Source organism: Microcaecilia unicolor, chromosome 9 (assembly GCF_901765095.1).
Source record: "Microcaecilia unicolor chromosome 9, aMicUni1.1, whole genome shotgun sequence".
NCBI lineage: Eukaryota > Metazoa > Chordata > Amphibia > Gymnophiona > Siphonopidae > Microcaecilia > Microcaecilia unicolor.
In genome coordinates this window covers 136,873,386-136,889,204 of record NC_044039.1, presented here as the reverse complement: position 1 = coordinate 136,889,204, position 15,819 = coordinate 136,873,386, and the positions used below count along the sequence as shown (strand labels likewise).

Here is a 15,819-nt window from a genome sequence, read left to right as displayed (position 1 = left end):
ACTTCAGCACTGAATATCCAGCTTTTACGGAGCCAACTAACGCATAGCCAGTTAAGTCGACATCCAGCAGTTAACTGGTCATGGTTACCGCATAAAGGTAGGCTAGATTTTTTTGCAGTCTCATTTATGCAGTAACCCTGGCCTGTTAAGTGCAGAATATTGGCACTTAACCGACCAAGTGCCGACTCTGCCCCGGAACGCACCCAAAATAGCCGGTTTTGTGTTAAGTGCTAACTGGTCATTTTCAGTAGCACTAACTGGGTACGTGCCGCTGAAAATTAGTAGATAGCCCCAACCAAGTAATTTAACTGGTCAGCGGCCATTTCTGGCTGGTTCAATCAGTTTGAATAATGACCAGTTCATGGCCAATCCAGTCTGCCCATCCATGCCATCTACATGGGGCAAGCGAGAAATACATTCTGAACAGGTAGGCTTTCACAGGCACTACAGTTTTATCTAGTGCTTCTTTTTTGTACCTTCAGAGGTTTCCCAATAATACCCTTTATCTCATTTATATACAGAAAGCGTCTCACAAGATGCTGCTCTTCAGTGTTACCAAGCTTATTATATACAGAGTCCATAGAGCTTTCATATGCACAAGAATATCCCAGTTACAGGAGTCTTGAACAGAAATGTCATGTCTCTTCCCTGCGTTTGATGTTTGAAATGATAATTGCGGGTGCACGATGTCACACAAATTTTATTTTCTGTCTCTTCTACCAACAGCTGATTGGGCATGGCCCTTTTCCAGTGCTGCTTTTGGCTCTCTCCAGCTCTGCCTGGTCAGCAAAATAGCTGACTTTTATTTATAAAGCTTTCTATACCATTAGATCTGGCCAAAGCCATTCAAGGCAGTTTAGATGGTAAGCTCTCTTATGTGTGTCTCAGCAGTGCTACGCAAAGGTTTAACAGCAATACTAGAGAGAACAGAAAGTGGGAGAGCGACTCCCACTTTCTGTTCTCTGTTGTCTTTACCGTGGGGCGTTTGAGTTCTCCGCTTGCCAGCGGATTTTCTCTCCTCTTTAACAGCAATACTAACCACGATGGCTGCTGTCACACACCCAGAACAAGCTCTGGGACTGCCCACAATGAAAAGCAGGCACAGAACCCAGTATGAGAAAACAAACAGAGGAATACCAGCAACAGAGATCTCCATCATAGTTAATTGTTCAATGAAAAGGTGGAAAATCTCTGCGTATTTACAATGGGGTGGGGGGGGGGGGGGGCTGATGCAGGACATAAGTCCCTCTCCCTTGGGGCAGGCTTCATTTTACATCTTTTTGAATTTTGCCTTTGTTAAGATAGGAAAGAGGAAGGGGCCATCTTTGGAGCCTTCCCTCTGATGGAGCTGCAAGATTTCCTTGTCAGAGGGCAACCAGAGGTCCTGGATATGATGAAAGGTGCAAGTTTGGGAGGGCTTGTGTGAGATCACACTCTTGACTGTGAGGATACATTCACCCTTCATCAGCGCACACCTCCTCCACCACTTTTGGTAGCATCAGTGGGCTCCCTTGATGATCTCACTGCATCCAGAGCCAGACAGCTTAACATGCCAGATGAGAAAAGGGACTCCTTTTGTGGTAAGCACCATAAGAGATTGTACCTTAAGATCCAAGGGGGCTGGAGCCCCACTGGAAGCCCAGGCTGCTGTATCTCCAGTTAGGAGGCCAGAGTTTACAATCAAGCCTGGGAGCTGGAATGAGTTTGCAGGTCCTACTGATGCAAGGGCTGGATTTGGGACTTTGACACCCAGTTATTCAGTGGGGGTGGGAGCAGGGGGGCAGGTATTGGACAGTAGGGGGAGGTTTCCTAGGATGCTCCTGCCCTGGTCCTCCTCTCTCTATGCCCCCTGCTCTCTTTATTCCTCTCCTCTTTCCCCTTGACCATGATATGAATGGCAAGAAGTAGCACTGGACATGCGAGGAGGTGCGTGCTCAGAAGCCCTACAGCAGCCCTGCTCCTGTTACTGTGGGATCTGATGTGAGATGGGGAGGGTGTCTCAAGGTTGGGACAAAATATTTTTATATTGCTGCCAGAAGCAGGAAAAAAGGAGGGAAAGGACCATTTGGAAGGGAGAGGGGATGCTGGATTTAGTTCATGCCTTTTCAGTGGTAGCTCAAGGTGAGTTATTTTCAGGTGCAGTGGGTATTTACCTGTCTCTGTAGGGTTTACAATCTGAGGCAACAACTTGCCCAAGATCACAAGGTGCCGCAGTTGGATTTGAGCCAGGCTTCCCTGGTTCTCAGCCCACTACTCTAACCATTTAGGCTACTCCTCCACTCCACTGGATCCTTGCCAGCAGGACATACTTGGGAACTGTTGATAAGCAGGTTGAGGAGAAGGGTGTCAACTGATCTTTCATCTTCCATCCCACTCCCTATGCCAGTAATCCACACTCTTTCACACAATACTCTCTTTCCCCTCTGGGGATTCTCCCAATATTGTTCTCCTTCATCTCTCCCTGACTCCATATTCTCTTCCTCCTGAATTGTGCTTCCATTTTGACCTCATCTCATTCCCAAATCTTGGGATCATAGAGAACTGCAAGCTGAGCCTTAACTGTTCCTCTCCTGTTTCTCCTCAAAATCCCATCCTGTACCCTGCACACGGGAAGGGCAGGAGGGACAACAAGCAACTCCTGGGTACAAGGACCAGATGGAGCTTTCCAAATTTGGAGCTGGAGGTGATTGCCTATTATTCCTAAATGCAGGCCTAGGACTGCTGAGGAGTGATGAACTTCATGGAAAAATTTGGATATTTCACCACTGTCAGCATGAATCAGCACATTACAGGTCATACTGACACTTCAATTCTTTATGTGAATTGGTTAAAACTGCATTTTTATATACCAACTGCAAGCCATCAAGGTGGTGTACATTCAGGTAGACTAGGTATTTTTCTGTCTCTGGAGGACTCACAATTTAAAGTTTGTACTTGATGCAATGGAGGGTTAAGTGACTTGCCCAAGATCACAAGAAGCAACAGTAGGATTTGAACCCAGCACCCCATGATGTCAAAGCTGGTGCTCTTACTACTAGGCTACTCCTCTACTCCTGTCAATCATATGTTGGAGGATCAAAGTTTGTCTCTTTAAAACCATTCTTAATTTTCAGAAACCATGCTACTATTACTTATGCTATAAACCAAATATGTATGAGTCAATCCTTGCTCGACAGAGCTTACAATTTATTCTAGACAAACAGGAGAAATAAGGGATTAGGGAACTACTTACTGGGGGAATGATTAAAACAGACTCGCCCTCCCACAAGGTCCACCATCTAACCATCAACTCCCCCCCAATGGTTCAGCATTCTTTCCTTCTCTCTGCCTCCACTCCCCCCAATGGTCCAGCATCTCTCCCTCCACTCCCCTCCTCGTGGTCTAGCATCTCTGTCTCTTTTCCTCCACTCTTCCCCCCAATAGGTCCACCACTCTCCATCAACTTCCTCCCCCAATGGTACAGCATATTTCCCTCTCTCTCCTTCCACTCTCCCCCCACCCCACATGGTCCAACGCCTCTCCCTCCACTCCTCCCCTATAGTCCAGCATCTCTCTCCATTCACCTCCCCCCCAAAAGTCCAGTATCTCTCTTTCCACTTCCCCCCCCCCCCAGATAGTCCAGCATCTCTTTCCACGCCTCCCTCCCCCCCCCCCCAGATGGTCCAGAATATCTCCTTCCACTCTCCTTTATGGTCCAGAACCTCTCCTTCCACTCCTCCCACTATAACATAACATAGTAACATAGTAGATGACAGCAGAAAAAGACCTGCACGGTCCATCCAGTCTGCCCAACAAGATAAACTCATATGTGTTACTTTTTGTGTATACCTTTCCTTGATTTGTATCTGCCATTTTCAGGGCACAGACCGTAGAAGTCTTGCCCAGCACTAGCCCCACCTCCCAAGCACCAGCCCCACCTCCCACGGCTCTGCCACCCAATCTCCACTAAGCTTCATTTCTCCCTACATTCATCCACAATGGTCCAGCATCTCTCCTTCTCTATCACTGCACTTCCCCCTACATAGTCCAGGATCTGCAACAACTCCTACTTCCAAGGTCCAGCATCTTTCCCTCTCTCTCCCTCCACCCCCCCCCCCAACATGGTCCAACATTTCTCCAACTCCTACCTCCAAGGTCCAGCATATTTTCCTCTCTCTCCACTTCCCCATATAGTCCAGCATCTCTCCAACAACTCGTCCCTTTCCCCGAGGTCTAGCATATTTCCCTGTCTCCTTCCACTCCCCCACCAAGATGGCCCGACATATCTCTCTCCACTCTCTTCCCACACTCCAGTACCTCTCCATCAACACTCCCCTCCCATAGTACAGCATCTCACTCTCTCCCCCACCCCACATGGTGCAGCACCTCTTCACCTACATCCCCTCACATAATGCAGAATCTCATCCCGCACCCACGCCCCGCTCCCTCACTATCCCGCATTTTCCCTTCTTGCTGAACTCTTACCCCACCTCAATCTACCTTAAAACGTCTTTTCGCTTTTATAGGTCGCTGACAGAGGCAGTAACTCAGATTCGGCAGTGCCACTCTGTCTCTGGCTGAAGCAGGAGCCTTTCCTCTGGCTCTTCCGCCCCTCATGTGACGCAACTTCCTGTTTCCGACGGGGTAGATATGCGTCACACAGCAAAGGTTCGGGATCGGTCGGGTGATTCGGGGTCGGTAGCAGACAGTTGTCAGCGCGTGGAAATCACTGTCGTTTGCTAGCGACCGATACAAATGAAAAGTTTTAAGATAGACCGAGGTGGGGTTCAGAGAGAGGGAAAAAAAATTCCGTGGGTGGTGGGGAGGCAAACGGAGAGAGAGATATGCTAGGGTGGGGAAGGGAAAGAGTAAAGAGAGAGATGCCGGGCTTTGGGGAAGGGAAGGGAGAGATGCAGGGTTGCTGGTGATGGGAAGGGACTCGAGAGATAAATGCCAGGTCACTGGAGGGGAGGGGATGGGTGGGTAGTGTAAATGTAGGGGGAGAGCAAGAGCAATGGGAGGGTAGTGGAGGGGGAGAGATGCTGGACCCATGCCGAGGGAGGAGGAGGAGGAGGAGAATGGTGGTGGGGTGGAGTGGGGTAGTGGAGGGGGAGAAATTTATTTATTATTTGGATTTATTTACCGCCTTTTTGAAGGAGTTCATTCAAGGCATGTACAGTAAGAATAGATCAAACATGAGCTATAGGCAATTACAGCAGTAAAAATATTCTAAAACAATACAAAGTATGGCATGGTATAGTAGATCACAAAAAATCAGGAAGAACAAATCCACAAACCAAGTTAAACCTTAAACTCACTATATTAAACTTGGGTTCAAAATAATTTATCTTTTTTTATTTTTATGTATGCACTTTTAAAAAAAATACTATAAAGTGTTTTAAATTATTTTAAATGTGCTCAGACCATACCGTTTACACCCATTATATCCCAAAGAGGAATATGTGGTGGTGTCACAATGGAACCATCAGATGGTTATAGCATTTTTTTAAAAGTGCATACATAAAAATAAAAAAAGATAAATTATTTTGAACCCAAGTTTAATATAGTGAGTTTATGGTATAGTAGATGCCAGATTGTGAGCAGGGTATGGTGGGAGAGATGCAGCACCACAGGTGGGGAGAAGTTCCAACATGCTCCTTAACACATGTGAAGAAGGTTCTTGTTATGTGAGCATATGACTTGGTATTTCTTGCATTTTGTAAAAAGGTGAAAGGCAATTTTATAAGATGTGCCTAAATTTAGGCACAGATTACAAGCACCAATTTCTAGAATAGGTGTACTTATGTGTGTAAATGATTTTGCTAGTTGGAATTTACATGCATAAGTGCTAAGCGCTATTTCATAAAAATAGATGCCAAAATCACTTATCACATGGCGAGGGTGTTAGCTTAGCGGGGTTTTAAAAAGGTTTGGAAGGTTTCCTAAAGGAAAAGGCCATAGACCATTATTAAAATGGACTTGGGGAAAATCCACTGCTTATTTCAAGGATAAGCAGTATAAAATATATTGTACTCTTTTGGGATCTTGCTCGGTAATTGTGACCTGGATTGGCCACTGTTGGAAACAGGATGCTGGGCTTGATGGACCTTCGGTCTGTCCCAGTATAGCAGTACTTATGAAGTGGGCAGGTCATGGGTATATCTCCGAAATATAAGATTCTATAAGTTATGCACATAAGTTATGTGCACTTCAGGGCACACTTAGGTGCCAACAGTTATGATTGCCGCCAATGCCAACTTATGCTAGTATTCTGTAACAGCATCTTGGCGCTCAGTACATGGCATTGGTGTGCCTAAATTTATAGACTTGCCACCATAGCTTTGCATGATTTTGAACTATCTTAACATAGAAGTTTCAAATCACACTTTGACTGTGAAGCTGAATATTTACCTTGAGGGAATAATTCTATAAGGAGCTGCCTAGTTTTAGGTGGCAAGGAAACATTTAAATGGTGATATTTTAGTTACTTATGTGCGTAAGTGGCTACTTATAGAATAACAACTAGTGGAAAGTATGCACTGTAATTTCTGGTGCATACTTTGCATGGGGTGTACACATGACCACAATGTACATGAATGCATGGAAATTACAGATTATTATAATGTACTCATCTTCTGAGGAAAGACTAAATAGGTTAGGGCTCTTCAACTTGGAAAAGAGACAGCTGAGGGGGGATAAGATAGAGATCTATAAAATTCTGAGTGATATAGAATGAGTAAACGTGAATTGATTTTTTTTTTTTACTCTTTCAAAAAGTACAAAGGCTAGGGGACACTGAATGAAATTACATGGTAATACTTTTAAGTTTTCAACATTTTTATTGATGACAATCAGAATTAGACATATTCCATATCTGGCCTGAATAACATGGCCACAACATAACATATATAACAAAAACTAGTGTATAAGTCTGTCATCAACTTTGCTTTTTCCCCCTTTTCATCCCCCCTCCCACACCCTCCCCCCTCCCCTATCCCTCCCTCTCGTGCCCCAGGGCTTGGACTCTGATAGTCCTAGGGCACCCCCCCCTCCCCCCCTAGTGAAGCCATATATATCGTTTGGACGCTCTCTGGGACTCCTTTAGTATCCTCTTACCCCTTATTCAGAAGCAAGCTTCGCCCCTTAGGACTCAATGTCTGTAAATAGGGGCCCCAAATCTGTGTGAACCGCGCTAAGCTCTTCGGGGACCCCTTAGCCCCCCTGGCTTCCCAAGTAGCCAGCAAATGCACTTGGTTTCTCCAGTGCCAGTAGGCTGGCACCTCCGGTACAGTCCAGTATTGTAAGATGCTTTTCTGGGCCACCAAGCACAATTTACGGCTCAGGAGTCGAGCTGTCTTAGAGCACCTACCAAATGCCCCTTGCGTATTCAGCACAAAGTGTTCCCAGGATCCTATCACAGGGGTCCCCAATAGTTGAGTTAAGAATTTAGTAATCTCCCCCCAAAAAGCCTTCACTCCGGGACATGCCCAGAAGGCATGATATAATGTGTGTGGGTAGTGGCCGCACTTAATACATGTGGCCCCTTGCAGAAAATCTACATGAGCCAATTGTTGTCCCGACATATAGGCCCGTAGAACAACTCTAAACCCACTTTCCCGGAGCCTCTCGTCCTGGGTGATGGCTGGAATTCCCTGCAATGTGAGCCCCACATTCCATCCCGTTAATGTTGTCCCCGATTCCTGTTCCCATTTTTGCTTGATTTCTGCAAAGCTTTTAGGGGGCTTGCGTCTAACCAAAGCTCTATAGAGCGCTGACACTGACATTCCCGTGACTTCCATTTCCCCGAAAAAATCTTGTAGTTTACTTCCCAATCGTTGCCGTAGCAAGTCTGGATCTAATGCTGTAATGTAATGCTTCGCTTGGGCATACGCAAATCTAGCCCCCCAAGCCACCCCGATCCGAGATTGTAGTTCCTCATACCCTATTAAATTCCCCTCTTCACTTAATAGGTGTTCAATCTTGGTTATTCCCATCCGCTCCCACTCCATAAACGTTGGGTTATCTAGGCCTGGCAGGAAAGCTGGATTCCCCCTAAGGGTCAGCTGATCTGATGTCGAGGGACTCCCCCCCACTACCTGTATTAGTCCCTTCCATGCCTCTCGAATGGACTGTAGCATCACACTATTCCTCAGGCAAAGTGGGAGTTGCTTACGTGGAAGATGTAACAACGAAAAAAGTTCATATGGAGCAAAGAATTCCTTTTCCATGTCTATGGGAGTGTAAATGCAAGTTTGTGTGAACCAGTCCCCTAAATGTCGGGCCAGGCAAGCCTGATTATATAAGGACAAGTCCGGTATCCCCATACCCCCCTGTCTCCAACCTCCTAGCATGTATTTATATCGCAATTTAGGTTTCTTCCCCGCCCAGCAGAATTTACTGAAAGCCTTATGTATATTTTTCAAGTCTTTGCTTGTCAATCGGATTGGTAGTGTCTGTAACAGATACAGCCATTGTGGGAAGAGGATCATCTGTATCAGATTCACCCTTCCCCTCAGCGATAGGGGAAGAGGGCCCCACTTCTCCAGCTGCTTCTTAGTACCCTCCATAAAAGCCGTATAGTTTATAACATGCAACTTCCTCAAGTCCAGGGTCAGCCTAATTCCCAAATATTTAAATGCTCCCTCCGCCCAACTCAAGGGAAAGTCTCCACCCATCTTGCGTTTCACTTCTGCGGATGATGCCAATGCCTCAGATTTAGTTAGATTTAAACGTAGGCCTGCAAAATCACCATATTCCTTTATAATTTCCATTAAGGCCGCAAAAGAGGCCTGTGGATCTGTTAACATTACCAGTAGATCATCCGCAAAAGCCGCTATTTTAAATTGAGACGACCCTGTCTCTATCCCTTTTACCGATGGGGTATCTATAATATCCCGAATCAATGGGTCCAGAGACAGTACAAATAAAAGGGGGGACAGCGGGCATCCTTGTCTCGTTCCCCTGAGTATCGGAAAGGTTCTTGATTCCATCCCATTTACCAAAATCCTGGCCTGAGGGGAATGGTATAGGGCCCGTATCGCTGACATAAACCGCCCAGTAAATCCATATGCCTCCAGTGTGGCGAACAGGAAATCCCAATGGACCCTATCGAACGCCTTTTCAGCGTCGAAGCTTATAAGTAAGGACGGTGTCCCTTTCCTACCCCTTGTCTCCAATGCTGTTAAGATTTTTCTTAGGTTTTTTGCTACTGTTCGCCCCTCCACGAAACCCACCTGCGTCTCATGTACTAGCTCCGGCAACACCCTTGCCATACGATTCGCCATGAGCTTAGCCAGTATTTTCGCCTCTACATTTAGCAGGGATATAGGCCGGTATGATTCTGGTTGTTCTGGGTCTTTACCTGTTTTTGGCAGCACTACAATCTGCGCCAACGCCAAATGAGGCGGCAGTTCCTCCCTGTCGATTGTTCTGTTAAAATACTGAGTCAGGGTTGGTATTATGTCCTCCCCCAGCATCTTATAAAATTCTATCCGTAATCCGTCCGGGCCAGGCGCTTTAAGTAATTGGCTCCTCGCTATCACCACCGCTACCTCCTCTTCCTGCACTGGGCGATTTAATTCCTGCACATCTTGCTGTCTCAGGGAGGGCAAGTTAAGATTGTTCAGATAATTAATCCCTTGGAGCCCCTGGTCCAAAGGTTGTTCATACAATTGACTATAAAACTTAAGGAAAACCTCACAAATAGCCCCATCGGCCCGCACTTTCCCTCCTTGACCATCCTTTAACTGAAGCACCCTACCTCCCCCCCCTTTTGGACGTGCCAATCTGGCCAATAAGCGGCCTGTCTTATTTCCATGCTTGTACAGCTGGTATTTATAATAGGCTAAGGATTTGGTGGCTCTTTGGTGTAACAGCTCATTAAGCGCCACTTGTAATTCCATTAAACGCGTTCTATGCTCCCCCTTATGCGTTCTACCAAACAGTTGCCTGGCCCTACAAATCTGGGTACTTAATCTCAGTATTTCCCTGTTCCGCGCTGAGCGTGCGAAATGTGTATAGCTGATTACTTCCCCACGGAGCACCGCTTTCGCGGTATCCCAGAACAATACCGGATTGTCCCTATGTTCCCTATTTGATGACTCATATGCTCGCCAGCACTCCCTAAGCTTCTCTCTCAACCCCACATCTCTATACATCTCCACTGGGAATCTCCACGGACCATGTCTATGAGCCCTGGCTCCCATCTCCCATTCCATGCTCACCCAGGCATGATCCGAGATTGTATAAGGTCCAATTTCCGTTTTAGTTATTTTGCCGAATAAATCCTGTGAAGTTAGGATGTAATCAATTCGTGCCTGGGTGTCATGTGCACGGGAGAGGTGCGTATAGTCCCGCTCCATGGGGTGCAAAGTTCGCCAGATGTCAATCAAATCTAATAGGTTCCCCAGTCTTTTTAAGCCTTTATTTGATGCCCCCAAGTCGCTGCGAGCCCCTTGAGAACAATCAAGCTGGGGGTCCCACACCGTATTAAAGTCTCCGCCCACTACTACCGGTACTCCTGGATGATTCACTAGGTGTCCCACTACCTCTTGATAAAATTTCTTATCGTATTGGTTGGGGGCATAGATATTCCCAAGTAAGATTTTTTGACCCTTGCTCTCCATTTCCACCACCACATATCTCCCCCCCTGGTCCACATATAAGGGTTTGACCGCTGCTGCTACCCCTTTACGAATTAACACCGCCACCCCCCTTTTCTTCCCTTGGGCTGCCGCTGCCACACACTCCCCCACCCACCACGTTTTTAATTTAGCATGTTCCGCCTGACTGAGATGGGTTTCTTGTAATAAAGCAATATCAACCTTATGCCTCTGTAGGTGCTGTAAAATTTTTGTTCTCTTTATTGGGGAGTTAATGCCTCCCACATTCCATGTTACCAACTTTACCATATGTGTGGTGTTTTGAGCCACTCCAAGATAGTATCTCTATAACGAGACTCGAGCAGGCGTCCCAGCCTCCACCCTCCCAAGTCCACGCTCGTTTTCCCAAATATATTCCACTTGCCTCTTAGCCTTCTGCAGATTTGTGTGTCCCTTAAGCGTCCATCTCCATATCGTATTAATTCTTGATAAGCTCCACCATTCCCCCGACTCCCCCTCCCCCTCCCTCCCCCCCTCTCCCCACCCCCTTTCTGTACCCTACCCCCCAGTTCCCTTGTTCCCTGCCTGGGAACCATCACGTGTAGACACCCCCTCCCCTCCTTCCATTTTTCCAGGTTCCCCCATAGACTTCCTCATCATATCCCCCAATAGTAATCAGATTTTATCCCTCCTAAACAACAAAACATTTTCAACTGTTCAACACTTAAACATTAACGCTTCCAAACCCAACTTTAACTCGTTGCCCCCTTTTCATAGCTTACACTCCCCAAACCTATGCATTCAGGTTACTGTCCTCCATTTTGATTGTGGTTCCTGCCAGACGGTGTTCCACCCTCCATTCAGGTCGCCGCGCCTTCTTCTGCTTTATCCGCAAGCTCTGTTTCCAGTTGGGTTACAAAGTTCTTCGCCTCCTCAGCTGACTCAAATGACCTTGTTGTCCCCTTGTATGTTACCCTCAATGTAGCCGGATACGTTAAGGTAAACCGCACCTTCATGGCATACAGTTTAGCACACAGGCCCGAGAACGCTCTCCTCCTCCCTGATACTCCAGCTGAATAGTCTTGAAAACACAGGACTCTTTTATTTTCAAATGTTAGGGCACCCTCCGATCTTGAGGCCTGGAGAATATATTGTTTATGTGCAAAGTTCAACACTTTCATTATAATCACTCGCGATCTGGAGCCCTCTGCCTGGCGGGGACCTATGCGATGTGCTCTCTCTATTCTGAGGGGGCCCATACTGGCAGGGAAGTCAATCTTGTCTGTCAGCCATTGTTCCATCGTAGTTGCCAGATCTTTTCCCCCTAGGGCCTCTGGGATCCCCACCAAGCGCAAGTTGTTTCTCCTGGATCGATTCTCCAGGTCTTCCACTTTTTGCTCCATGTCCAACAGCCTCTTCTTGAGGCTTTTCTGCTCTCCCTCCACTTCCGTTACTCTGTCCTCCACCTGGCTGGTTCTGGTCTGAAACGCCACACATTCTCGGGTCAGGTCATCCATATGCGCCTGCAGCCTCTCCAGTTTTGTGTCTAGTGGTGTCAGCCGCCTCTCCAGCATCTCCTCTAACACCGCGGTCATCTCCGATGTTATCTCCGCGACCCATGCTGAGGCAACAGAAGAACCGGCGCTTTGCATCGGAGACGCCATCTTGGCTTCCGCCGGTTTGTTTCTGAGCTTCTCTTTTTGCGCCGCTTTCGATGCCATTTCGGGGCTCCCGATTCTCCCGCTTGACTGCACGGCGTTCCGCTCGTTGCCCGCTGTCAGATTATTTGTTTTGGGTTTTTTATGTTCGGTTTGATGCGCATGGGGAGAGTTCAGGGGCCGGAGAGTTCTTCACATGCGACCTCTCTCCGGCATGGCGTCACGTGATCCATGGTAATACTTTTAAAACGAATAGAAGGAAATATTTTTTTAACTTAATGAATAGTTAAGCTCTGGAACTCATTGCCACAGGATATGGTTACAGCAGTTATCATATCTGGGTTTAAAAAGTTTCTGGAGGAAAAGTCTATAGTCTGCTATTGAGACAGACATGGGGAAGCCATTGCTTGCCCTGGGATCCATAGCATGAAATCTTACTACTGTTTGGGATTCCTCCAGATACTTGTGACCTGGATTGGCCACTGTTGAAAACAGGATACTGGGTTAGGTGGACCATTGATGTGACCCAGTATGGCTGTTCTTATGTTCTAGATGATTATTAGGTATGAGCATTTTCACTAGCTGCAGGGCAAAGTGATTGTGCCTTAAAGTGTTTTAGGCCACTTGCACTATATTCTGTAAAGAAAGGAGCCTTAAATTAATGTCTTGCACATCTCCAGGAGGCCTTTAAGATGTTAATCCACTAATACCTTAAGAAAAAGAGACCCATAACTGATCTATTTTGTGGATCATCGGCATTTTTCTAGTTCTGCATATCTTTTAAAATTCCCAGGTTAGAGCTCACAGCTATAAAAGTTTGCTGTGATGATATCTTAGCTACATGATATTTCTGTCTGTAGTAACTGCGAAGCTATTTGGGTCAATTCATTGAGGGGAAAATTAATAGCCTGGGAATAGGAGATGACTGTAGGAGACGGCAGCACCAAAGGTTAGGGAGGTCTTGGTCTGGGTGACAGTTCTGGACAATAGAAATAGTAATTTATACAGTAGTGCGTCTCGTAACATAGCCAAAATGATGAAAAACAAACAATGAAAAAAGTTAATTAGAGAGATTTATCTCTAACACATTTCAGCCCAGATGGATGCTGGCATATTTTAAGCTAAATATTTGCCCTTCTGAATCTGTATAAATCTTGGTTTTACCTCTGTGCTTGTACTCATTCTGTCCTTGAAGCTGTAACTTGGACAGAGGCATGCTTAGACATCTGCAAAATGCTGCCTGACCTCAGTTTTGTCCTGACCTGAGGTGTATTTAACATTGAGGGGCCCAGAAAAGGAGTGGAGGAGTAGCCTAGTGGTTAGTGTAGTGGACTTTGATCCTGGGGAACTGAGTTCGATTCCCACTGCAGCTCCTTGTGACTCTGGGCAAGTCACTTAACCCTCCATTGCCCCTAGTACAAAAAATAAGTATCTGAATATATGTCGCTTTGAATGTAGTTGCAAAAACCTCAGAAAGGCGGTATATCAAGTCCCATTTCCCTTTCCCTTACTGGAGTAGAAGGCCAGGGTTAAATTTTCCTTGCTGTTTCAGTGCATCCTTGAAATCTTGACTCAGAACTATCCTGTAGAAAAGCAGAACACCCATTGTGATAAAATGCTATTTTCTCTGCAGTGTCAGGGCTGGTAACACCCACTTTACTGTCCTATAGTCCTGTGTGTGACCCACTAAACACTGCTCTGGGTGTGTAGATGGGGCAGGATTAAGGCATAGGTAAATTAGGCATGGGCCTAGGGCCCAAATGTTATGGAGGGTGCCGCTCATATGTGCTAATTCAAGGCAACGGGTAAGTAAGCTTCTGGCAGAAAGAAGGGAGGGGGTCAGAACTACAGCTACCTGCATTGGTCAGTCTGTTCTCTGCACCCCCTTTTTTTCAGTGAACAGCACCTTTTACCTGATGCTTCTTCCTCTGCCTACTCTCCCCTTCATATAATACAATAAGAGGAAACTGCCCCCTTTTAAAAAGTGGAACATCAAATAACAAGAGAAAAGGGGGGAACATGTAAATTTTCATGTAAAGATATACACTTCTATATGAAATAAATTGATGGGATATCTAAATATGATAACTAAAGAAAAAATGACAATAATAATAAAATCAGCACAATCTTAGGACCTCTTATAGTGCATCAAAGGAGATACTTCTTTCAAGTTATAGGGACTGCGATAGGGGTGACGGTTGCACAAGATGTGGCCAACTTGTCTGTGGGGCATTTCGAATCTTTTTTTAACCGCATTTCCATTCCAATATATTCTTTTGGGGGAGGGGTGTTTCATAGATGATGTGTTCATTCTTTGGCAGGGGACTGAAGTTCAGTTGCAAGAGATTTTGTATGGTTGAATGCTTGCGATAAGAATTTAAAATGTACTTTTTCATGTGATGCACATTGCGTTCATTTTTTGGATTTATCGGTTACACTGGTCATAATTTTTTATGATCCATCTATCGCAAACCAACAGATTCACAACACATTACTTCCTCATTCAAGTTGTCACCCAGTAAGCTACGTGAGGGGATTCCTGTTGGTCAATTCTTACATTTGAGAAGCATTTGTTTCACAGTTCAAGATTTTAAGGTTCAAGCTTCTCATTTATTTCAATGTTTTTCTGAATGCAGTTATCCATATTCAGTGCTAAAAAAAAGGTGTATAAACATGCTCGGTGGGCTGAGAGATTTTATTTGTTACTACCTGCAACTCGAGATTCTCATGTGAGACCCACTTCTGTGTTACCATATTCTCCACAGGCTCACTGTGTTCAAGCAGTAGTTTTAAAATATTGGCATATTCTTCAGCTGCATAGATGTTTTTCTGCTTCCCTATTGTTTGCTTTTAAGAAGGGCTGTAATCTTTGGGACATCTTAGTTCCCTCTTACTATCACTGCAAACATCTCCTACCCTTGAATATACTGTGGGACATTTTTCCTTGTGGGTGTTACAGTGTATGTGGATCCTCTCTGGCTCTGTTTTGTCTTTGAATTCTATTCCTGTTCGGTTCTCCAGCCGTTTTATGTGTCAGACCTCTCAGATGATGTATGCTGTTTGGTGTCCCTGTGTATTTGTATATGTTGGGAATACATTAAGATCTTTGAATATTTGACTCATTGAACATTGTAGTTCTCTTCAGTGCCAGGATCATGCTGCACTGTGGGTTTCTCACTGCCTTGAGTTTTCACACACTTTTAGGGGACCTTTTAATAAAGGGTTGCCGTGTAGTAACCTGGAACTACCGCCGGCGGTAGTTCCACCTCGAGTGTGCGCCATTTCTGGTGCTACAGAAAATAATTTCAGAATTTCTAGCACCAGGTTACCTCGGGAGCCCTTATCGCCACCTCAGTGCTCCCCCTCGCATGGCCGTGCGGTAAGAATAATCTTACCACATGGCCATGTCTTTTTAGGGGCTTTTTACCCGCTGCGGTAAAAAAGGCCCTGGCACATGGCAAAAATGGCTACCTACCGCAGGTCCTTTTTTTTACTACAGCTTGGTAAAAAGACCCCTTAATGATTTGTTTTACAGTGGAAAGATGGTGGATACATCAGTTATCATGTCTTGAGCCTCGTGG

At 45.7% G+C, this 15,819-nt stretch overlaps 1 protein-coding gene across 5 annotated transcripts in view; it reads right to left on the bottom strand.

Annotated features, from left to right (window-relative positions):
- DCAF4 (DDB1 and CUL4 associated factor 4) overlaps positions 1 to 4,581 on the bottom strand; it is a 60,871-nt gene extending 56,290 nt beyond the window's left edge. For 3 of the 5 annotated variants that reach the window (XM_030214316.1, XM_030214319.1, XM_030214320.1), the window contains exon 1: positions 4,480 to 4,581. The gene's annotated coding sequence lies outside the window, so the exon portion shown is untranslated. Of the gene's footprint in view, positions 1 to 4,127; positions 4,163 to 4,469 lie in introns of those variants that run through there. The other 2 variants (XM_030214318.1, XM_030214317.1) reach the window with 2 other exon arrangements.
- Between the last annotated feature and the right edge of the window lie 11,238 nt (positions 4,582 to 15,819).